We start from the raw sequence: 21,287 nt of genomic DNA, 5'->3' as shown, positions 1-21,287 counted from the left end.
CAAATAAATCTGTTAGTCTTTAAGGTGCCACCAGACTCCTTGTTGTTTTTGTAGATACAGACTAACATGGCTACCCCCTGATACTTGACACCATGCAAGGCACTAAATTTAGCCGTATGGAGTGGAAATCCATCAACCTCAACAAAAAACTTGCACAGATACAGACAGACATCATCTTCCTCTCCAAATGCAAACAGATGGACATCATACCAAAAGGACGGAAGGTCAAAAATCCATTGCAATCAACATACTACACTGAGTATGGTGAGAGATTGTGCCACACACTCTCTCAAAGAAACTGAGGAAGCACCTGATCAGCATCCTGTACAGCAGACAGGAGAAGATCAAGAATGAGCTCTCAGAACTGGAGACTCTCATACAATACCAGCCTTCTACACAAACTTCCACGTGGCTGGACTTTACAAAAATGAGACAAGCCATTTACAATGCACACTTCACTTCTCTACAGAGGAAAAAGGACTGTAAGTTATCTAAACTAATACCTGCCACTAGGGGCTATAACAATGGTACCCTCAACTCATCTAACAACATTGTCAATCTTTCCAACCACACGCTTAGCCCAGCAGAAGAGTCTGTCCTATCTCGGGGACTCTCTTTCTGTCCCACCGTCCCCACGAACATGATACAGTTCTGCGGTGATCTGGAAGCCTACTTTCCTCGTCTCCGACTCAAGGAATATTTTCAACGCACCACTGAACAGTGCACTGACCCACAGGAACCCTCCTACCAACACTACAAAAAGAAGAATTCTGCGTGGACTCCTCCTGACGGTCGAAATGACAGACTGGACCTCTACATAGAGTGTTTCCGCAGACGTGCACAGGCTGAAATTGTGGACAAACATCATCACTTGTCCCATAACCTCAGCCGTACAGAATGCAATGCCATCCACAGCCTCAGAAACAACTCTGACATTATCATCAAAGGGGCTGACAAAGGAGGTGCTGTAGTCATAATGAACAGGTCAGATTATGAACAGGAGGCTGCCAGGCAACTCTCCAAGACCACATTCTACAGGCCACTATCCTCTGATCCCACTGAGGAATACCAAAAGAAACTACACCATCTGCTCAAGAAACTCCCAGCTACAGTACGGGAACAAATCTACATGGACACACCCCCAGAACCCCGACCAGGGGTATTCTATCTGCTACCCAAGATCCATAAACCCGGAAACCCTGGACGCCCCATCATCTCAGGCATTGGCACTCTGACGGCAGGATTATCTGGCTATTTGGCCTCTCTCCTCAGGCCCTATGCTACCAGCACTCCCAGCTATCTTCAAGACACCACCAACTTCCTGAGGAAACTACAATGCATTGATGTTCTTCCTGGAAACACCATCCTGGCCACCATGCATGTAGAAGCACTTTATACCAATATTCCACATGAGGATGGACTACAAGCTGTCAGGAACAGTATCCCTGATGAGGCCACAGCAAGCCTGGTGGCTGAGCTTTGTGACTTTGTCCTCACCCACAACCACTTCAGATTTGGGGACAACTTATACCTTCAAGTCAGTGGCACTGCTATGGGTACTCGCATGGCCCCACAGTATGCCAACATTTTTATGGCTGACTTAGAACAACGCTTCCTCAGCTCTCGTCCCCTAGTGCCCCTCCTCTACTTGCACTACATTGACGACATCTTCATCATATGGACCTATGGAAAGGAGGCCCTTGAAGAATTCCACCTGGACTTCAACAATTTCCACCCCACCATCAACCTCAGCCTGGACCAGTCCACACAAGAGATCCACTTCCTGGACACTACAGTACAAATAAGTGATGGTCACATAAACACCACCCTATACCGGAAACCTACTGACCGCTATACGTATCTACATGCCTTCGGCTTCCATCCAAGACACATCACACGATCCATTGTCTACAGCCAAGCCCTAAGATACAACCGAATTTGCTCCAACCCCTCAGACAGAGACAAACACCTACAAGATCTTTATCAAGCATTCGTAAAACTACAATACCCACCTGGGGAAGTGAGGAAACAGATTGACAGAGCAAGACGGGTACCCAGAAATCACCTACTACAGGACAGGCCCAACAAGAACAAGAACAGAACACCACTGGCCATCACATACAGCCCCCAGCTAAAACCTCTCCAGCGCATTATCCACGATCTACAACCTATCCTGGAAAATGATCCCTCACTCTCACAGACCTTGGGAGGCAGGCCACTCCTCGCTTACAGACAACCCCCCAACCTGAAGCAAATACTCACCAGCAACTACACACCACACCACAGAAACACCAACCCAGGAACCTATCCCCGTAGCAAACCTCGTTGCCTACTCTGTCCCCATATCTACTCTGGCAACAGCATCAGAGGACCCAACCACATCAGCCACACCATCAGGGACTCATTCACCTGCACATCCACTAATGTCATATATGCCATCATGTGCCAGCAATGCCCCTCTCCCATGTACATTGGCCAAACCGGACAGTCCCTCCGCAAAAGAATAAATGGACACAAATCGGACATCAGGAGTGGTAACATACATAAGCCAGTAAGTGAACACTTCAATCTCCCTGGTCATTCTATTACAGATTTAAAAGTCACTATCATTGAACAAAAAAACTTCAGAAACAGACTTCAAAGAGAAACAGCAGAACTAAAATTCATTTGCAAATTCAACACCATTAATCTGGGCTTGAATAGGGACTGGGAGTGGCTGGCTCACTACAGAAGCAGCTTTTCCTCTCCTGGAATTGACACCTCCTCATCTATTATTGGGAGTGGACTACATCCACCCTGATTTTTGAATTGGCCCTGTCAACACTGGTTCTCCACTTGTGAAGTAACTCCCTGCTCTCCATGTGTCAGTATATAATGCCTGCATCTGTAACTTTCACTCTATGCATCCGAAGAAGTGAGGTTTTTACTCACGAAAGCTTATGCCCAAATAAATCTGTTAGTCTTTAAGGTGCCACCAGACTCCTTGTTGTTTTCCTAATATCCCCAGTGATTCTACGGGACAAAATCCCAGGGAGGGAATAAAATTCTGCCACCTTAAACTAGTGTTTTCCATGCCTAGAATTCAGATGGCACCAGGTGGATCAGACTGAACAGGTTACAAACCTCTCCGAGGCACTTACTTTCTCAACAGGGACTTCTGTTTTCTAGTAAAATGGGTAAAAGGAAAGGAGAAAACTTGAAAGAGGCTCCTGCTCACACTCACATATGTGAACCCTAATACTCTCTCAGTCCTCAAAGAGAGCTCGAGAAGGAGACTTGCTGAAGCAAAGCCACAGGGGTCTCTGAGGTTTCCCTGGCCCTGCGCCCCTGTTTTGCCTGGCTGATGTGAGCATCTCTCTCTGAGGTCACCACCTCCCTAACAACTTTGACCAATAGGCTGAGCTCCTGCAAAAGGCCTTTGTGATGTCACTGCCACACCCACCCATCCCCTGAAGTGCTAATATCCTGCTGCTGGCCTGACATTTTGAAGGTTTGAGCTACTCTCTGTGGATCACCCCACTCAATGCGTCTTCATTCTAGGAAGCAAGCCGGTTAGACAGTAAAACATTAGAGGCTGCTCCCAATGCTACACTCAGTGTTTCCAAAATTAATACACTTTATGGCCAGAAGAGACCTTTAGAGCATCTCATCTAACTCCCTGCATATCATAGGCTTCCTGTATAGGACAATAGTTACTTTTTGGGCACAAACATTCCAGAAAGGCATCTAGTTTCATTCAATGATTTCAAGAGATGGAGAATCCACCACTTTCCCTTTCACTGAGTGCCAGGGGGCTCCATTTCCCCTTCCACTAGCTCCCCATTTACAGTGAGCCAGAGCAGTACCTGCAACAGGGAGCGGGAGTTGCTGAAGGCCTCAGAGGCACAACCCCTGCAGTGTCTCAGGCACCTGGCGCAAGTGATGGATGATGCGGAGCTGGTGCCTCACTTTGGCCGTGACGCCCTCCTGCTGCAAGGGAATGAGAACCTGTCAGACTCAAACGCCCCGAGGAATCAGGGGGAATTAAGGGCACCTGGAACCAGCAGTATTTCCACTCAGCACCTGCCCACCACTGAGGGATGAATTCACCTCCTGAATCCCAGAATGGAGTCTTCTTGTCCTTTCTAGTAACCTCCAGTGCCAATCCCCCTCCTTCTAGGGTGAGCTCCTGCTACCTCCCCCTCAGTGTCCTTGACAGCTGTTCCACCTCCAAACCACAGCTTAAGTCATCAGAAACCTCTTCTAGACCCCCACCAAGGTTGGGCTGGGAGGCGGGTCTAGCAGTGGGGGCAGGAGGGATTCTGGCAGCAGTGAAGTGGGTTGCGGGGAGGTTGAGATCTTGCCCAAGTCATCCGAGACACTAACGCTAAGCCACAGGATGGCAGCATCTAGTGTCTGTGGAGTCCAAGCACTATTTCAACCCCACAGTTTTGGATGAACTTCCCACAAGAGGAGGTGAAGATCATCCCCAGCAACACACACACACACACACACACACACCACTCCTGGTGGTGGGAGGGGAACAGGAGAAAGGACAAAAGAAGTAAGAGATGAAGAGAAAGGAAGGAGGGATGGTGGAAAAGGTAAAACGAAAAGGACAAACCCTAATGTCCCCAGTGATTCCACAGGACAAAATCCCGTGTGGACTACAAAATTCTGTCACCTTGAACTAGTGTTTTCCATGCCTAGAATTCAACGGGCACCAGGTGGATCAGACTGAGCAAGTTCAAAAACCTCTTGGAGGCTCTTACCTTCTAAACAGGGACGTCTGTTTTCTAGTAAAATCAGTAAAAGGGAAGGAGAAAACTCGAAAGAGGCTCCTGCTCTCACTCACATACGTGAACCCTAATACTCTCTCAGTCCTCAAAGAGAGACCTCGAGAAGGAGACTTGCTAAAGCAAAGCCACAGGGGTCTCTGAGGTTTCCCTGGCCCTGCGCCCCTGACTGATGTCAGCATCTCTCTCTGAGGTCACCAACTCCCTAACACCTTTGACCAATACGCTGAGATACTGCATGTAGCGGGGCGGCCTGGCTCCCAGGCGCCCCAGGAAGTCAAGGCCACCGCGGCCTGTCCCCACCCCCCCGGAAGTCAAGGGGCGGGACAGGAAGTATAAAGGCCAAGCCACAGCGCTCAGTAGCTGGCCGGCAGCGGGAGAGGACAGACGCTGGTGCCCGAGCTCCCGCGGACCTGAGCCTGCCGAGAGCCCGGTATCCTGAGGAACGGTCTGAGCTTCCCCCCGCCAAGGGCCCAGAGGGAGTGACAGACCTACCTGCTGCTCGGGGCCCGGAGGAGCCCATGATCTGCGACCCAGCAGACGGAACTCAGGAGGAACAGGTACCCATGGAGGAGGAGATGGGAAGTGGCCCGGGGATAGCAGACCCCGAACCCATGTCAGTGTGTTGCGGTCAGGATCCCCACTGACTGCGCGGCAGACGGACTGCTGCGGATAGGGCCCCGGGCTGGAACACAGTGGAGTGGGTGGGCCTGTGTTCCCCCCTGCCACCCCGTGCTGGGTGGCAGTCTCTCCTCCTCCTTGTCCAAGGGGCCTGGGCCTCTGACTGACGATTGGTTTGCTGCCCCGCCCTGACCTAGGGCCTGGGCTAACCCAAACTGACCCAGCTCCTGCTACAAGGCCTGGGCCGCTGACTGACTACTGGTTTGTTCCCCGCCCTGACCCAGGGCCGGAGCTGTTGATTGTGTGCTCAGTCCCTGCATAAGGGCCTGAGCTCTGAACTGTTGATTGTGTGCTCAGTCCCTACCCAAAGGTCTGGGCCCTAACTGTTATTCGCTTTGTAGCGGGGCGGCCTGGCTCCCAGGTACCCCAGGAAGGGACGAGCCCCACCCCGGAACTACTACACTGCAAAAGGCCTTTGTGATGTCACTGCCACACCCACCCATCCCCTGAAGTGCGAATGTCCTGCTGCTGCCCTGACACTTTGAAGGTTTCAGCTACTCTCTGTGGATCACCCCACTCGATGCGTCTTCATTCTAGGAAGCAAGTCGGCTAGACAGTAAAGCATCAGAGGCTGCTCCCAATGCTACACTCAGTGTTTCCAAAATTACTACACTTTATGGCCAGAAGAGACCTTTAGAACATCTCATCTAACCCCCTGCATATCATAGGCTTCCTGTATAGTACAATAGGTACTTTTGGGGCACACACATTCCAGAAAGGCATCTAGTCTTCATGAAATGACATCAAGAGATGGAGAATCCACCACTTTCCCTTTTACTGAGTGCCAAGGGGCTCCATTTCCCCTTCCACTAGCACCCCATTTACAGTGAGCCAGAGCAGTACCTGCAGCAGGGAGCGGGAGTTGCTGATGGCCTCAGAGGCACAGCCCCTGCAGTGTCTAAGGCACCTGGCACAAGTGCCGGATGATGCGGAGCTGGTGCATCACTCTGGCCATGACGTCCTCCTGCTGCAAGGGAACGAGAACCTGTCAAAGACTCAAACGCCCCGAGGAATCAGGGGGAATTAAGGGCACCTGAAACCAGCAGTATTTAAACTGACTACCTGCCCACCACTGAGGGATGAATTCACCTCCTGAACCCCAGAATGGAGTCTTCTTGTCCTTTCTAGTAACCTCCAGTGCCAACCCACCACCTTGTAGGGTGAGCTCCTGCTACCTCCCCCTCAGTACCCTTGACAGCTGTTCTACCTCCAAACCACAGCTCAAGTTATCAGAACCCTCTTCTCCACCCCCACCCAGGTTGGGCAGGGAGGCGGCTCTAGCAGGGGGGGCAGGAGGGATTCTGCCAGCAGTGAAGTGGGTTGCGGGGAGGTTGAGATCTTGCCCCAATCATCCCAGACACTAATGCTAAGCCACAGGATGGCAGCATCTAGTGTCATTGGAGTTCAAGCACTATTTCAACCCCACAGTTTTGGATCAACTTCCCACAAGGGGAGGTGAAGAGCACCCCCAGCAACACACACACACACACACACACCACTCCTGGTGGTGGCAGGTGAACAGGAGAAAGGACAAAAGAAGTAAGAGATGAAGAGAAATGAAGGAGGGATGGAGGAAAAGGTAAAACGAAAATGACAAACACTAATGTCCCCTGTGATTCTACGGGACAAAATCCCACAGAGGGAATAAAATTCTGCCACCTTAACCTAGTGTTTTCCATGCCTAGAATTCAGCTGGCACCAGATGGATCAGACTGAGCAGGTTCCAAAACCTCTTGGAGGCTCTTACCTTCTAAATAGGGACGTCTGTTTTCTAGTAAAATCCGTCAAAGGAAAGGAGAAAACTCCAAAGAGGCTCCTGCTCGCACTCACACATGTGAACACTAATACTCTCTCAGTCCTCAAAGAGAGACCTCGAGAAGGAGACTTGCTGAAGCAATAACAGACACTTGGTGGGATAACTCACATGACTGGAGTATTGTCATGGATGGATATAAACTGTTCAGGAAGGACAGGCAGGGCAGAAAAGGTGGGGGAGTTGCATTGTATGTAAGAGAGGAGTATGAGTGCTCAGAGGTCCGGTATGAAACTGTAGAAAAACCTGAGAGTCTCTGGATAAAGTTGAGAAGTGTGAGCAACAAGGGGGATGTCACGGTTGGAGTCTGGTATAGACCACCAGACCAGGGGGATGAGGTGGACGAGGCTTTCTTCTGGCAACTAGCAGAAGTTGCTAGATCGCAGGCCCTGGTTCTCATGGGAGACTTTAATCACCCTGATATCTGCTAGGAGAGCAATACAGCGGTGCACAGACAATCCAGGAAGTTTTTGGAAAGTGTAGGGCACAATTTCCTGGTGCAAGTGCTGGAGGAACCAACTAGGGGCAGAGCTTTTCTCGACCTGCTGCTCACAAACAGGGAAGAATTAGTAGGGGAAGCAAAAGTGGATGGGAACCTGGGAGGCAGTGACCATGAGATGGTCGAGTTCAGGATCCTGACACAAGGAAGAAAGGAGAGCAGCAGAATACGGACCCTGGACTTCAGAAAAGCAGACTTTGACTCCCTCAGGGAACCGATGGGCAGGATCCCCTGGGAGAATAACATGAAGGGCAAAGGGGTCCAGGAGAGCTGGCTGTATTTTAAAGAATCCTTATTGCGGTTGCAGGAACAAACCATCCCGATGTGTAGAAAGAATAGTAAATATGGCAGGCGACCAGCTTGGCTAAACAGTGAAATCCTTGCTGATCTTAAACGCAAAAAAGAAGCTTACAAGAAGTGGAAGATTGGACAAATGACCAGGGAGGAGTATAAAAATATTGCTCAGGCATGCAGGAGTGAAATCAGGAAGGCCAAATCACACTTGGAGTTGCAGCTAGCAAGAGATGTTAAGAGTAACAAGAAGGGTTTCTTCAGGTATGTTAGCAACAAGAAGAAAGTCAAGGAAAGTGTGGGCCCCTTACTGAATGAGGGAGGCAACCTAGTGACTGAGGATGTGGAAAAAGCTAATGTACTCAATGCTTTTTTTGCCTCTGTCTTCACGAACAAGGTCAGCTCCCAGACTGCTGCACTGGGCAGCACAATATGGGGAGAAGGTGACCAGCCCTCTGTGGAGAAAGAAGTGGTTCGGGACTATTTAGAAAAACTGGACGTGCACAACTCCATGGGGCTGGATGCGCTGCATCCGAGGGTGCTAAAGGACTTGGCGGATGAGATTGCACAGCCATTAGCCATTATTTTTGAAAACTCATGGCGATCGAGGGAGGTCCCGGATGACTGGAAAAAGGCTAATGTAGTGCCCATCTTTAAAAAAGGGAAGGAGGAGGATCCGGGGAACTACAGGCCAGTCAGCCTCACCTCAGTCCCTGGAAAAATCATGGAGCAGGTCCTCAAGGAATCAATTATGAAACACTTAGAGGAGAGGAAAGTGATCAGGAACAGTCAGCATGGATTCACCAAGGGGAAGTCGTGCCTGACTAACCTAATTGCCTTCTATGATGAGATAACTGGCTCTGTGGAGGAGGGGAAAGCAGTGGATGTGTTATTCCTTGACTTTAGCAAAGCTTTTGATACGCTCTCCCACAGTATTCTTGCCACCAAGTTAAAGAAGTATGGGATGGATGAATGGACTGTAAGGTGGATAGAAAGCTGGCTGGATCGTCGGGCTCAACGGGTAGTGATCAATGGCTCCATGTCTAGTTGGCAGCCGGTTTCAAGCGGAGTAGTGCCCCAAGGGTCGGTCCTGGGGCCGGTTTTGTTTAATATCTTTATTAATGATCTGGAGGATGGTGTGGACTGCACTCTCAGCAAGTTTGCAGATGACACTAAACTAGGAGGCGTGGTAGATACGCTAGAGGGTAGGGATCGGATACAGAGGGACCTAGACAAATTAGAGGATTGGGCCAAAAAAAACCTGATGAAGTTCAACAAGGACAAGTGCAGAGTCCTGCACTTAGGACGGAAGAATCCCATGCACTGCTACAGACTAGGGACCGAATGGCTAGGTAGCAGTTCTGCAGAAAAGGACCTAGGGGTCACAGTGGACGAGAAGCTGGATATGAGTCAACAGTGTGCTCTTGTTGCCAAGAAGGCTAACGGCATTTTGGGCTGTATAAGTAGGGGCATTGCCAGCAGATCGAGGAACGTGATCGTTCCCCTTTATTCGACATTGGTGAGGCCTCATCTGGAATACTGTGTCCAGTTTTGGGCCTGTGGAAGCAGAGAAAGAGCTCACAGGAAGGGGATGCAATGCATGACAGTTCGTTAGCAAGAGTTAGGCTAACTGTAACCCTAATAACGCGAGATTTGTAGAAGCGAGGAATGTGTGAGGCGGGTGAGAAAGAACTGTGTAAGAAGTCATTAGGACCTGGTATAGATAAGGTGTAGAAGACCTTGTGTAGATAAGGTATAGAAAATATTGTATGTTGGCAAGAGTCAAAACAAGTGAAGAAATGAGATATCAAGATGGCCTATGTATAAACAAAACGCAGCTGTCCCTCGTTATTTCTGTAATGAAAGGTATAAATGCTTGCTGTAATTAGTTACCTGGGAGAGACCTGCTTAGCTCTCTCCCTCTGGGCAATTGTGAGAGTTAATAAAGCATCTGACTTGCTGTACCTAAACAAATAGTGAGAACTCTGTTTTTCTCCGACAGGCCCCACACTACAAGAAGGATGTGGAAAAATTGGAAAGAGTCCAGTGGAGAGCAACAAAAATGATTAGGGGTCTGGAGCACATGACTTATGAGGAGAGGCTGAGGGAACTGGGATTGTTTAGTCTCCAGAAGAGAAGAATGAGGGGGGATTTGATAGCAGCCTTCAACTACGTGAAGGGGGGTTCCAAAGAGGATGGAGCTCGGTTGTTCTCAGTGGTGGCAGATGACAGAACAAGGAGCAATGGTCTCAAGTTGCAGTGGGGGAGGTCCAGGTTGGATATTAGGAAACACTATTTCACTAGGAGGGTGGTGAAGCACTGGAATGCGTTAACTAGGGAGGTGGTGGAGGCTCCTTCCTTGGAGGTTTTTAAGGCCCGGCTTGACAAAGCCCTGGCTGGGATGATTTAGTTGGGAATTGGTCCTGCTTTGAGGACGGGGTTGGAGTAGATGACCTCTTGAGGTCCCTTCCAACCCTGATATTCTATGATTCTATGATTCTATGAAAGTCACAGGGGTCTCTGAGGTTTCCCTGGCCCTAAGCCCCTGTCCTGCCTGGCTGATGTCAGCATCTCTCTCTGAGGTTACCACCTCCCTAACACCTTTGACCAATAGGCTGAGGTCCTGAAAAGGCCTTTGTGATGTCACTGCCACACCCACCCATCCCCGGAAGTGCTAATGTCCTGCTGCTGGCCTGACACTTTGAAGGTTTGAGCTACTCTCTGTGGATCACCCCACTCAATGCGTCTTCATTCTAGGAAGCAAGCCGGCTAGACAGTAAAACATCAGAGGCTGCTCCCAATACTACACTCAGTGTTTCCAAAATTTGTAGACTTTATGGCCACAAGAGACCTTTAGAGCATCTCATCTAAGCCCCTGCATATCATAGGCCTCCTGTATAGTACAATAGTTAGTTTTTGGGCACACACATTCCAGAAAGGCATCTAGTCTTCATTCAATGACATCGAGAGATGGAGAATCCACCACTTTCCCTTTTAGTGAGTGCCAGGGGGCTCCATTTCCCCTTCCACTAGCTCCCCATTTACAGGGAGACAGAGGAGTACCTGCAGCAGGGAGCGGGAGTTGCTGAAGGCCTCAGAGGCGCAGCCCCTGCAGTGTCTCAGGCACCTGGCGCAAGTGGCGGATGATGCGGGTGCATCACTTTGGCCGTGACGTCCTCCTCCTGCAAGGGAACGAGAACCTGTCAGAGACTCAAACGCCCCGAGGAAACTGGAGGAATTAAGGGCACCTGGAACCAGCAATATTTCCACCCAGCACCTGCCGACCACTGAGGGATAAATTCACCTCCTGAACCCCAGAATGGAGTCTTCTTGTCCTTTCTAGTAACCTCCAGTGCCAACCCCCCTCCTTGAAGGATGAGCTCCTGCTATCTCCCCCTCAGTGCCCTTGACAGCTGTTCCACCTCCAAACCACAGCTCAAGTTATTAGTACCTTTGGACACAGACTGGCTAACCTAGTGAGGAGGGCTTTAAACTAGGTTCGACGGGGACAGGTGAGCAAAGCCCACAGGTAAGTGGGGAACATGGAGACCGGGGAGATGGGTCAAAAACGAGAGGGAGTGTGGGCTATATTGTCAGAGAGAAAGGAGGGTCAGGACAAAACTGGGAGGAAAGATCAAACCAGTATCTTAGATGCCTATATACAAATGCGAGAAGTATGGGGAATAAGCAGGAAGAACTGGAAGTGCTAATAAATAAATACAACTATGACATTGTTGGCATCACTGAAACTTGGTGGGATAATACACGTGATTGGAATGTTGGTGTGGATGGGTACAGCTTGCTCAGGAAGGATAGACAGGGGAAAAAGGGAGGAGGTGTTGCCTTGTATATTAAAAATGTACACACTTGGACTGAGGTAGAGATGGACATAGGAGACGGAAGTGTTGAGAGTCTCTGGGTTAGGCTAAAAGGGGTAAAAAACAAGGGAGATGTCATGCTAGGAGTCTACTACAGGCCACCTAACCAGGTGGAAGAGGTGGATGAGGCTTTTTTTAAGCAACTAACAAAATCATCCAAAGCCCAAGATTTGGTGGTGATGGGGGACTTCAACTATCCGGCTATATGTTGGGAAAATAACACAGCGGGGCACAGACTATCCAACAAATTCCTGGACTGCATTGGAGACAACTTTTTATTTCAGAAGGTTGAAAAAGCTACTGGGGGGAAGGTGTTCTAGACTGAATTTAACAAATAGGGAGGAACTCGTTGAGAATTTGAAAGTAGAAGGCAGCCTGGGTGAAAGTGATCATGAAATCATAGAGTTTGCAATTCTAAGGAAGGGTAGAAGGGAGAACAGCAAAATAGAGACAATGGATTTCAGGAAGGCAGATTTTGGTAAGCTCAGAGAGCTGATAGGTAAGGTCCCATGGGAATCAAGACTGAGGGGAAAAACAACTGAGGAGAGTTGGCAGTTTTTCAAAGGGACACTATTAAGGGCCCAAAAGCAAGCTATTCCGCTGGTTAGGAAAGATAGAAAATGTGGCAAAAGACCACCTTGGCTTAACCATGAGATCTTGCATGATCTAAAAAATAAAAAGGAGTCATATCAAAAATGGAAACTGGGACAGATTACAAAGGATGAATATAGGCAAACAACACAGGAATGCAGGGGCAAGATTAGAAAGGCAAAGGCACAAAATGAGCTCAAACTAGCTACGGGAATAAAGGGAAACAAGACGACTTTTTATCAATACATTAGAAGCAAGAGGAAGACCAAAGACAGGGTAGGCCCACTGCTTAGTGAAGAGGGAGAAACAGTAACAGGAAACTTGGAAATGGCGGAGATGCTTAATGACTTCTTTGTTTCGGTCTTCACCGAGAAGTCTGAAGGAATGCCTAACATAGTGAATGCTAGTGGGAAGGGGGTAGGTTTAGCAGATAAAATAAAAAAAGAACAAGTTAAAACTCACTTAGAAAAGTTAGATGCCTGCAAGTCACCCGGGCCTGATGAAATGCATCCTAGAATACTCAAGGAGCTAATAGAGGAGGTATCTGAGCCTCTAGCTATTATCTTTGGAAAATCATGGGAGACGGGAGAGATTCCAGAAGACTGGAAAAGGGCAAATATAGTGCCCATCTATAAAAAGGGAAATAAAAACAACCCAGGAAACTACAGACCCCAGTGAGTTTAACTTCTGGGCCAGGGAAGATAATGGAGCAAGTAATTAAGGAAATCATCTGCAAACACTTGGAAGGTGGTAAGGTGATAGGGAACAGCCAGCATGGATTTGTGAAGAACAAATCATGTCAAACCAATCTGATAGCTTTCTTTGATAGGATAACGAGCCTTGTGGATAAGGGTGAGGCTGTGGATGTGGTATACCTAGACTTTAGTAAGGCATTTGATACGGTCTCGCATGATATTCTTATTGATAAACTAGGCAAATACAATTTAGATGGGGCTACTATAAGGTGGGTGCATAACTGGCTGGATAACCATACTCAGAGAGTTGTTATTAATAGTTCCCAATCCTGCTGGAAAGCCATAACGAGTGGGGTATCGCAGGGGTCTGTTTTGGGACCGGCGCTGTTCAATATCTTCATCAACGACTTAGATATTGGCATAGAAAGTACGCTTATTAAGTTTGCGGATGATACCAAACTGGGAGGGATTGCAACTGCTTTGGAGGACAGGGTCATAATTCAAAATGATCTGGACAAATTGGAGAAATGGTCTGAGTTAAACAGGATGAAGTTTAACAAAGACAAATGCAAAGTGCTCCACTTAGGAAGGAACAATCAGTTTCACACGTACAGAATGGGAAGAGACTGTCTAGGAAGGAGTACGGCAGAAAGGGATCTAGGGGTTATAGTGGGCCACAAGCTAAATATGAGTCAACAGTGTGATGCTGTTGCAAAAAAAGCAAACCTGATTCTGGGATGTATTAACAGGTGTGTTGTGAGCAAGACACGAGAAGTCATTCTTCCGCTCTACTCTGCTCTGGTTAGGCCTCAGCTGGAGTATTGTGTCCAGTTCTGGGCACCGCATTTTAAAAAAAGATGTGGAGAAATTGGAAAGGGTCCAGAGAAGAGCAACAAGAATGATTAAAGGTCTTGAGAACATGACCTATGAAGGAAGGCTGAAAGAATTGGCTTTGTTTAGTTTGGAAAAGAGAAGACTGAGAGGAGACATGATAGCAGTTTTCAGGTATTTAAAAGGGTGTCATAAGGAGGAGGGAGAAAACTTGTTCACCTTAGCCTCTAAGGATAGAACCAGAAGCAATGGGTTTAAAGTGCAGCAAGGGAGGTCTAGGTTGGACATTAGGAAAAAGTTCCTAACTGTCAGGGTGGTTAAACACTGGAATAAATTGCCGAGGGAGGTTGTGGAATCTCCATCTCTTGAGATATTTAAGAGTAGGTTAGATAAATGTCTATCAGGGATGGTATTTGGTCTCATAGACTCATAGACTTTAAGGTCAGAAGGGACCATTATGATCATCTGGTCTGACCCCCTGCATGCTGCAGGCCACAAGACCCTTCCCTGGACTGTGCCGTTGAAGTCCCCAATCCTGTGTTTTAGTGACTTCAATCGGCAGGGACCCTCCTGCTAGTGATCCCTGCCCCATGCTGCGGAGGAAGGCGAAAAACCTCCAGAGGCTCAGCCAATCTACCCTGGAGGAAAATTCCTTCCCGACCCCAAATATGGCGATCAGTAATACCCCGAGCATGTAGGCAAGAGTCTCTAGCCTGACCCTTGTTTGCCATTATGCTATTTACGTACCATTGCTTGGTTTTCCTCGGCTACTATGTTTTACCATTAAACCATTCCCTCCATAAACTTATCCAACTTAATCTTAAAACCAGACAGGTCCGTTGCCCCCACCGTTTCCCTCGGAAGGCCGTTCCAATATTTCACCCCTCTGACGGTCAGAAACCTTCGTCTGATTTCAAGCCTGAACTTCCCCACGGCCAGTTTATATCCATTGGTTCTCGTGTCCACATTAGTACTCAGCTGAAATAATTCCTCTCCCTCCCTTGTATTTATCCCTCTGATATATTTAAAGATAGCAATCATATCCCCCCTCAGCCTTCGTTTTGTCAGACTAAACAACCCGAGCTCCTCTAATCTCTTTTCATACGACAGGTTTTCCATTCCTCTGATCATCCTAGTCGCCCTTCTCTGCACCCGTTCCAATTTGAGTTCATCTTTTTTAAACATGGGAGACCAGAACTACACACAGTACTCCAAATGAGGTCTCACCAGCGCCGTATACAACGGAAGCAGGACCTCCTTATCCCTACTAGATATACCTCGCCTAATACATCCCAAGACCGCATTGGCTTTTTTCACAGCCACGTCACATTGTCGACTCATAGTCATCCTGCGGTCTACAAGGACCCCTAGGTCCTTCTCCTCTTCCGTTACTTCTAACCAATGCGTCCCCATCTTGTAACTAAAATTGTTATTAGTCATCCCCAAGTGCATCACCTTACACTTTTCACTATTAAATTTCATCTTATTTCTGACACTCCAATTCACAAGCTCATTCAAGTCTCCCTGCAGAATATCCCTATCCTCCTCCGAATTTGCAACTCCTCCCACCTTCGTATCATCCGCAAACTTTATCAGCCCACTCTTGCAATCGGTTCCGAGGTCAGTTATAAATAGATTAAATAAAATGGGTCCCAAAACCGAACCTTGAGGCACTCCACTAGTAACCTCCCTCCAACCCGACAGTTCACCCTTTAATACGACCCGCTGCATTCTCCCCATTAACCAATTCTTTATCCACCTCTGGATTTTCATATCGATCCCCATGTTTTCCAGTTTAACCAATAATTCCTCATGGGGTACAGTATCAAACGCTTTACTGAAATCCAGGTATATTAGGTCCACCGCATTTCCCTTATCTAATAAGTCCGTTACATGGTCCTGCCATGCGGGCAGGGGACTGGACTCGATGACCTCTCGAGGTCCCTTCCAGTCCTAGAATCTATGAACGTATGAAAAAAACACTGTTCTCCACCCCCACCCAGGTTGGCCAGGGAGGCGGCTCTAGCAGGGGGGGCAGGAGGGATTCTGGCAGCAGTGAAGTGGGTTGCGGGGAAGTTGAGATCTTGACCCAAGTCATCCCAGACACTAATGCTAAGCCACAGGATGGCAGCATCTAGTGTCAGTGGAGTCCAAACACTATTTCAACCCCACAGTTTTCGATGAACTTCCCACAAGGAGAGGTGATGAGCACCCCCAGCAACACACACACACACACACACACACACACACACACACACACACACACACACACACACACCACTCCTGGTGGTGGGAGGGGAACAGGAGAAAGGACAAAAGAAGTAAGAGATGAAGAGAAAGGAAGGAGGGATGGAGGAAAAGGTAAAACAAAAAGGACAAACCCTAACGTCCCCAGTGATTCTATGGCACAAAATCCAAGGGATGGAATAAAATTCTGCCATCTTAAACTACTGTTTTCCATGCCTAGAATTCAGCTGGCACCACGTGGATCAGACTGAGCAGCTGCCAAAACCTCTTGGAGGCTCTTACCTTCTAAACAGGGACGTCTGTTTTCTAGTAAAATCAGTAAAAGGAAAGGAGAAAACTCGAAAGAGGCTCCTGCTCTCACTCACGTACGTGAACCCTAATACTCTCTCAGTCCTCAAAGAAAGACCCCGAGAAGGAGACTTGCTGAAGCAAAGCCACAGGGTCTCTGAGGTTTCCCTGGCCCTGTGCTCCTGTCCTGCCAGGCTGATGTCAGCATCTCTCTCTGAGGTCACCACCTCCCTAACACATTTGACCAATAAGCTGACATCCTGCAAAAGGCCTTTGTGATGTCACTGCCACACCCAACCAAACCCTGAAGTGCTAATGTTCTGCTGCTGGCCTGACACTTTGAAGCTTTGAGGTTGTCATAACTATAAAGGGAAGGGTAACAGCTGTCCTGTGTACAGTACTATAAAATCCTCCTGGCCAGAGACTCCAAAATCCTTTTCCCTCTAAAGGGTTAAGAAGCTCAGGTAACCTGGCTGGCATCTGACCTAAAGGACCAATAAGGGGACAAGATACTTTCAAATCTTGGGGAGGGGAAGGCTTTTGTTTGTGTTCTTTGTTTGTGTGGGTGTTCGCCCTCGGGACTGAGAGGGACCAGACATCAATCCAGGTTCTCCACATCTTTCTAAACAAGTCTCTCCTATTTCAAACAAGGCGTGTTAGTTTTCCTTTGTTTTCTCAACTTGTAAATGTACCTTTTACTAGAGTGTTTATCTTTGTTTGCTGTACTTTGAACCTAAGACTAGAGGGGAGTCCTCTGAGCTCTTTAAGTTTGATTACCCTGTAAGGTTAATTTCCATACTGATTTTACAGAGATGATTTTTACCTTTTTCTTTAATTAAAAGCCTTATTTTTAAGAACCTGATTGATTTTTCCTTGTTTTAAGATCCAAGGAGTTTGGATCTTGATTCACCAGGAGTTGGTGGGAGGAAGGAGGGGAATGGTTAATTTCTCCTTCTTTTAGATCCAAGGGGGTTGGATCTGTATTCACCAGGGAATTGGTGAAAGGTTTCTCAAGGCTACCCAGGGGAGGAAATTAGCCTTGGGATGGTGGTTAAGCTTAGAATTTTTCATGCAGGCCCCTACATTTGTACCCTAAACTTCAAAGTGGGGATACAGCCTTGACACAGGTACTCTCTGTGGATCACCCCACTCAATGCGTCTTCATTCTAGGAAGCAAGCCGGCTAGACAGTAAAACATCACAGGCTGCTCCCAATGCTACACTCAGTGTTTCCAAAATTTGTAGACTTTATGGCCACAAGAGACCTTTAGAGCATCTCATCTAAGCCCCTGCATATCATAGGCCTCCTGTATAGTACAATAGTTACTTTTTGGGCACACACATTCCAGAAAGGCATCTAGTCTTCATTCAATGACATCAAGAGATGGAGAATCCACCACTTTCCCTTTTAGTGAGTGCCAGGGGGCTCCATTTCCCCTTCCACTAGCTCCCCATTTACAGGGAGACAGAGCAGTACCTGCAGCAGGGAGCGGGAGTTGCTGAAGGCCTCAGAGGCGCAGCCCCTGCAGTGTCTCAGGCACCTGGCGCAAGTGGCGGATGATGCGGGTGCATCACTTTGGCCGTGACGTCCTCCTGCTGCAAGGGAACGAGAACCTGTCAGAGACTCAAACGCCCCGAGGAATCAGGGGGAATTAAGGGCACCTGGAACCAGCAGTATTTAAACTGACTACCTGCCCACCACTGAGGGATGAATTCACCTCCTGAACCCCAGAATGGAGTCTTCTTGTCCTTTCTAGTAACCTCCAGTGCCAACCCACCACCTTGTAGGGTGAGCTCCTGCTATCTCCCCCTCAGTGCCCTTGACAGCTGTTCCACCTCCAAACCACAGCTCAAGTTATCAGAACCGTCTTCTCCACCCCAACCCAGGTTGCGCAGGGAGGCAGACCTAGCAGAGGGAGCAGGAGGGATTCTGCCAGCAGTGAAGTGGGTTGCGGGGAAGTTGAGATCTTGCCCCAAGTTGTCCTAGACACTAATGCTAAGCCACAGGATGGCAGCATCTAGTGTCAGTGGAGTCCAAGCACTATTTGAACCCGACAGTTTTGGATCAACTTCCCACAAGGGGAGGTGAAGAGCACCCCCAGCAACACACACACCACTCCTGGAGGTGGGAGGGGAACAAGAGAAAGGACAAAAGAAGTAAGAGATGAAGAGAAAGGAAGGAGGGATGGAGGAAAAGTTAAAACGAAAAGGACAAACCCTAGTGTCCCCAGTGATTCCACGGGACAAGATTCCAGGGAGGGAAGAAAATTCTGCCACCTTAAACTACTGTTTTCCATGCCGAGAATTCAGCTGGCACCAGATGGATCAGACTGAGCAGGTTCCAAAACCTCTTGGAGGCTCTTACCTTCTAATTTTCAAGTAAAATCAGTAAAAGGAAAGGAGAAAACTCGAAAGAGGCTCCTGCTCACACTCACATACGTCAACCCTAACACTCTCTCAGTCCTCAAAAAGAAACCTCGAGAAGGAGACTTGCTGAAGCAAAGCCACAGGGGTCTCTGAGGTTTCCCTGGTCGTAAGCCCCTGTCCTCCCTGGCTGAAGACAGCATCTCTCTCTGAGGTCACCACCTCCCTAACACATTTGACCAATATGCTGAGGTCCTGCAAAAGACCTTTGTGATATCACTGCCACCAATCAAACCCTTAAGTGCTAATGTCCTGCTGCTGGCCTGACACTATGAAGGTTTGAGCTACTCTCTGTGGATCACCCCACTCAATGCGTCTTCATTCTAGGAAGGAAGTGGGCTAGACAGTAAAACATCAGAGGCTGCTCCCAATGCTACACTCAGTGTTTCCAAAATTAGTAGACTTTATGGCCACAAGGGACCTTTAGAGCATCTAATCTAAGCCCCGGCATATCATAGGCTTCCTGTATAGTACAATAGTTACTCTTTGGGCACACACATTCCAGAAAGGCATCTAGTCTTCATTCAATGACATCAAGAGATGGAGAATCCACCACTTTCCCTTTTAGTGAGGGCCAGGGGGCTCCATTTCCCCTTCCACTAGCTCCCCATTTACAGTGAGCCAGAGCAGTACCTGCAGCAGGGAGCGGGAGTTGCTGAAGGCCTCAGAGGAACAGCCCCTGCAGTGTCTCAGGCACCTGGCGCAAGTGCCGGATGATGCGGAGCTGGTGCATCACTTTGGCCGTGACGTCCTCCTGCTGCAAGGGAACGAGAACCAGTCAGAGACTCAAAGGTCCCGAGGAATCAGGGGGAATTAAGGGCACCTGGAACCAGCAGTATTTCCACCCACCACCTGCCCACCGCTGAGGGATGAATTCACCTCCTGAACCCCAGAATGGAGTCTTCTTGTCCTTTCTAGTATCCTCCAGTGCCAACCCCCCTCAGTGTTCTTCACAGCTGTTCCACCTCCAAACCAAACCTCAAGTTATCAGAACACTCTTCTGCACCCCCAACCAGGTTGGGCATCGAGGCGGCTCTAGCGGGGGGGCAGGAGGGATTCTGCCAGAAGTGAAGTGGGTTGAGGGGAGGTTGAGATCTTGCCCCAAGTCATCCCAGACACTAATGCTAAGCCACAGGATGGCAGCATCTAGTGTCAGTGGAGTCCAAGCACTATTTCAACCATACAGTTTTGGATGAACTCCCAACAAGGGGAGGTGAAGAGCACCCCCAGCAACACACACACAAACACACACACACACACACACCACTCCTGGTGGTGGGAGGGGAACAAGAGAAAGCAAGGAGGGATGGAGGAAAAGGTAAAACGAAAAGGACAAACCCTAATGTCCCCAGTGATTCTACGGCACAAAATCCCAGGTGGGCTATACAATTCTGCCACCTTGAACTAGTGTTTTCCATGCCTAGAATTCAGCTGGCACCAGATGGATCAGACTGCAGACTGAGCAGGTTAAAAACCTCTCCAAGGTTCTTACCTTCTCAACAGGCACGTCTGTTTTCTAGTAAAATCAATAAAAGGAGAAACTCGAAAGAGGTTCCTCCTCGCACTCACATACTTGAACCCTAATACTCTCTGAGTCCTAAAAAGGGAGACCTCGAGAAGGAGACTTGCTAAAGCAAAGCCAAAGGGGTCTCTGAGGTTTCCCTGGCCCTGCGCTCCTGTCCTGCCTGGCTGATGTCAGCATCTCTCTCTCAGGTAACCACCTCCCTAACACCTTTGACCCATAGGCTGAGGTCCAGGATAAGGCCTTTGTGATATCACTGCCACACCCAACCAAACCCTAAAGTGCTAATGTCCTGCTACTGGCCTGACACTTTGAAGGTTTGAGCTACTCTCTGTGGATCACCCCACTCAATGCATCCTCATTCTAGGAAGCAAGCGGGCTAGACAGTAAAACATCAGAGGCTGCTCCCAATGCTACACTCAGTGTTTCCAAAATTAGTAGACTTTATGGTCAGAAGAGACCTTTAGAGCATCTAATCTAACCCGCTGCATATCATAGGCTTACTGTATAGTACAATAGTTACTCTTTGGGCACACACATTCCAGAAAGGCATCTGGTCTTCATTCAATGACATCAAGAGATGGAGAATCCACCACTTTCCCTTTTAGTGAGGGCCAGGGGGCTCCATTTCCCCTTCCACTAGCTCCCCATTTACAGTGAGCCAGAGCAGTACCGGCAGCAGGGAGCGGGAGTTGCTGAAGGCCTCAGAGGAACAGCCCCTGCAGTGTCTCAGGCACCTGGCGCAAGTGCCGG

At 48.5% G+C, this 21,287-nt stretch overlaps 1 long non-coding RNA gene across 4 annotated transcripts in view; it reads right to left on the bottom strand.

Moving 5' to 3' along the window:
• LOC135977850 (uncharacterized) overlaps positions 1-21,287 on the bottom strand; it is a 121,817-nt gene that overhangs the window by 63,614 nt on the left and 36,916 nt on the right. For 2 of the 4 annotated variants that reach the window (XR_010595295.1, XR_010595296.1), the window contains 2 exons: positions 6,300-6,423; positions 3,846-3,969 (listed from right to left, as the gene is read on the bottom strand). This is a non-coding gene — a long non-coding RNA (uncharacterized LOC135977850). Of the gene's footprint in view, positions 1-3,845; positions 3,970-6,299; positions 6,424-11,122; positions 11,247-19,645; positions 19,774-21,287 lie in introns of those variants that run through there. The other 2 variants (XR_010595293.1, XR_010595294.1) reach the window with 2 other exon arrangements.

This window comes from Chrysemys picta, unplaced genomic scaffold (assembly GCF_011386835.1).
Source record: "Chrysemys picta bellii isolate R12L10 unplaced genomic scaffold, ASM1138683v2 scaf45, whole genome shotgun sequence".
In the NCBI taxonomy this organism is placed as follows: Eukaryota; Metazoa; Chordata; order Testudines; family Emydidae; genus Chrysemys; species Chrysemys picta.
This window is presented reverse-complemented; position numbering and strand designations above follow the sequence as displayed.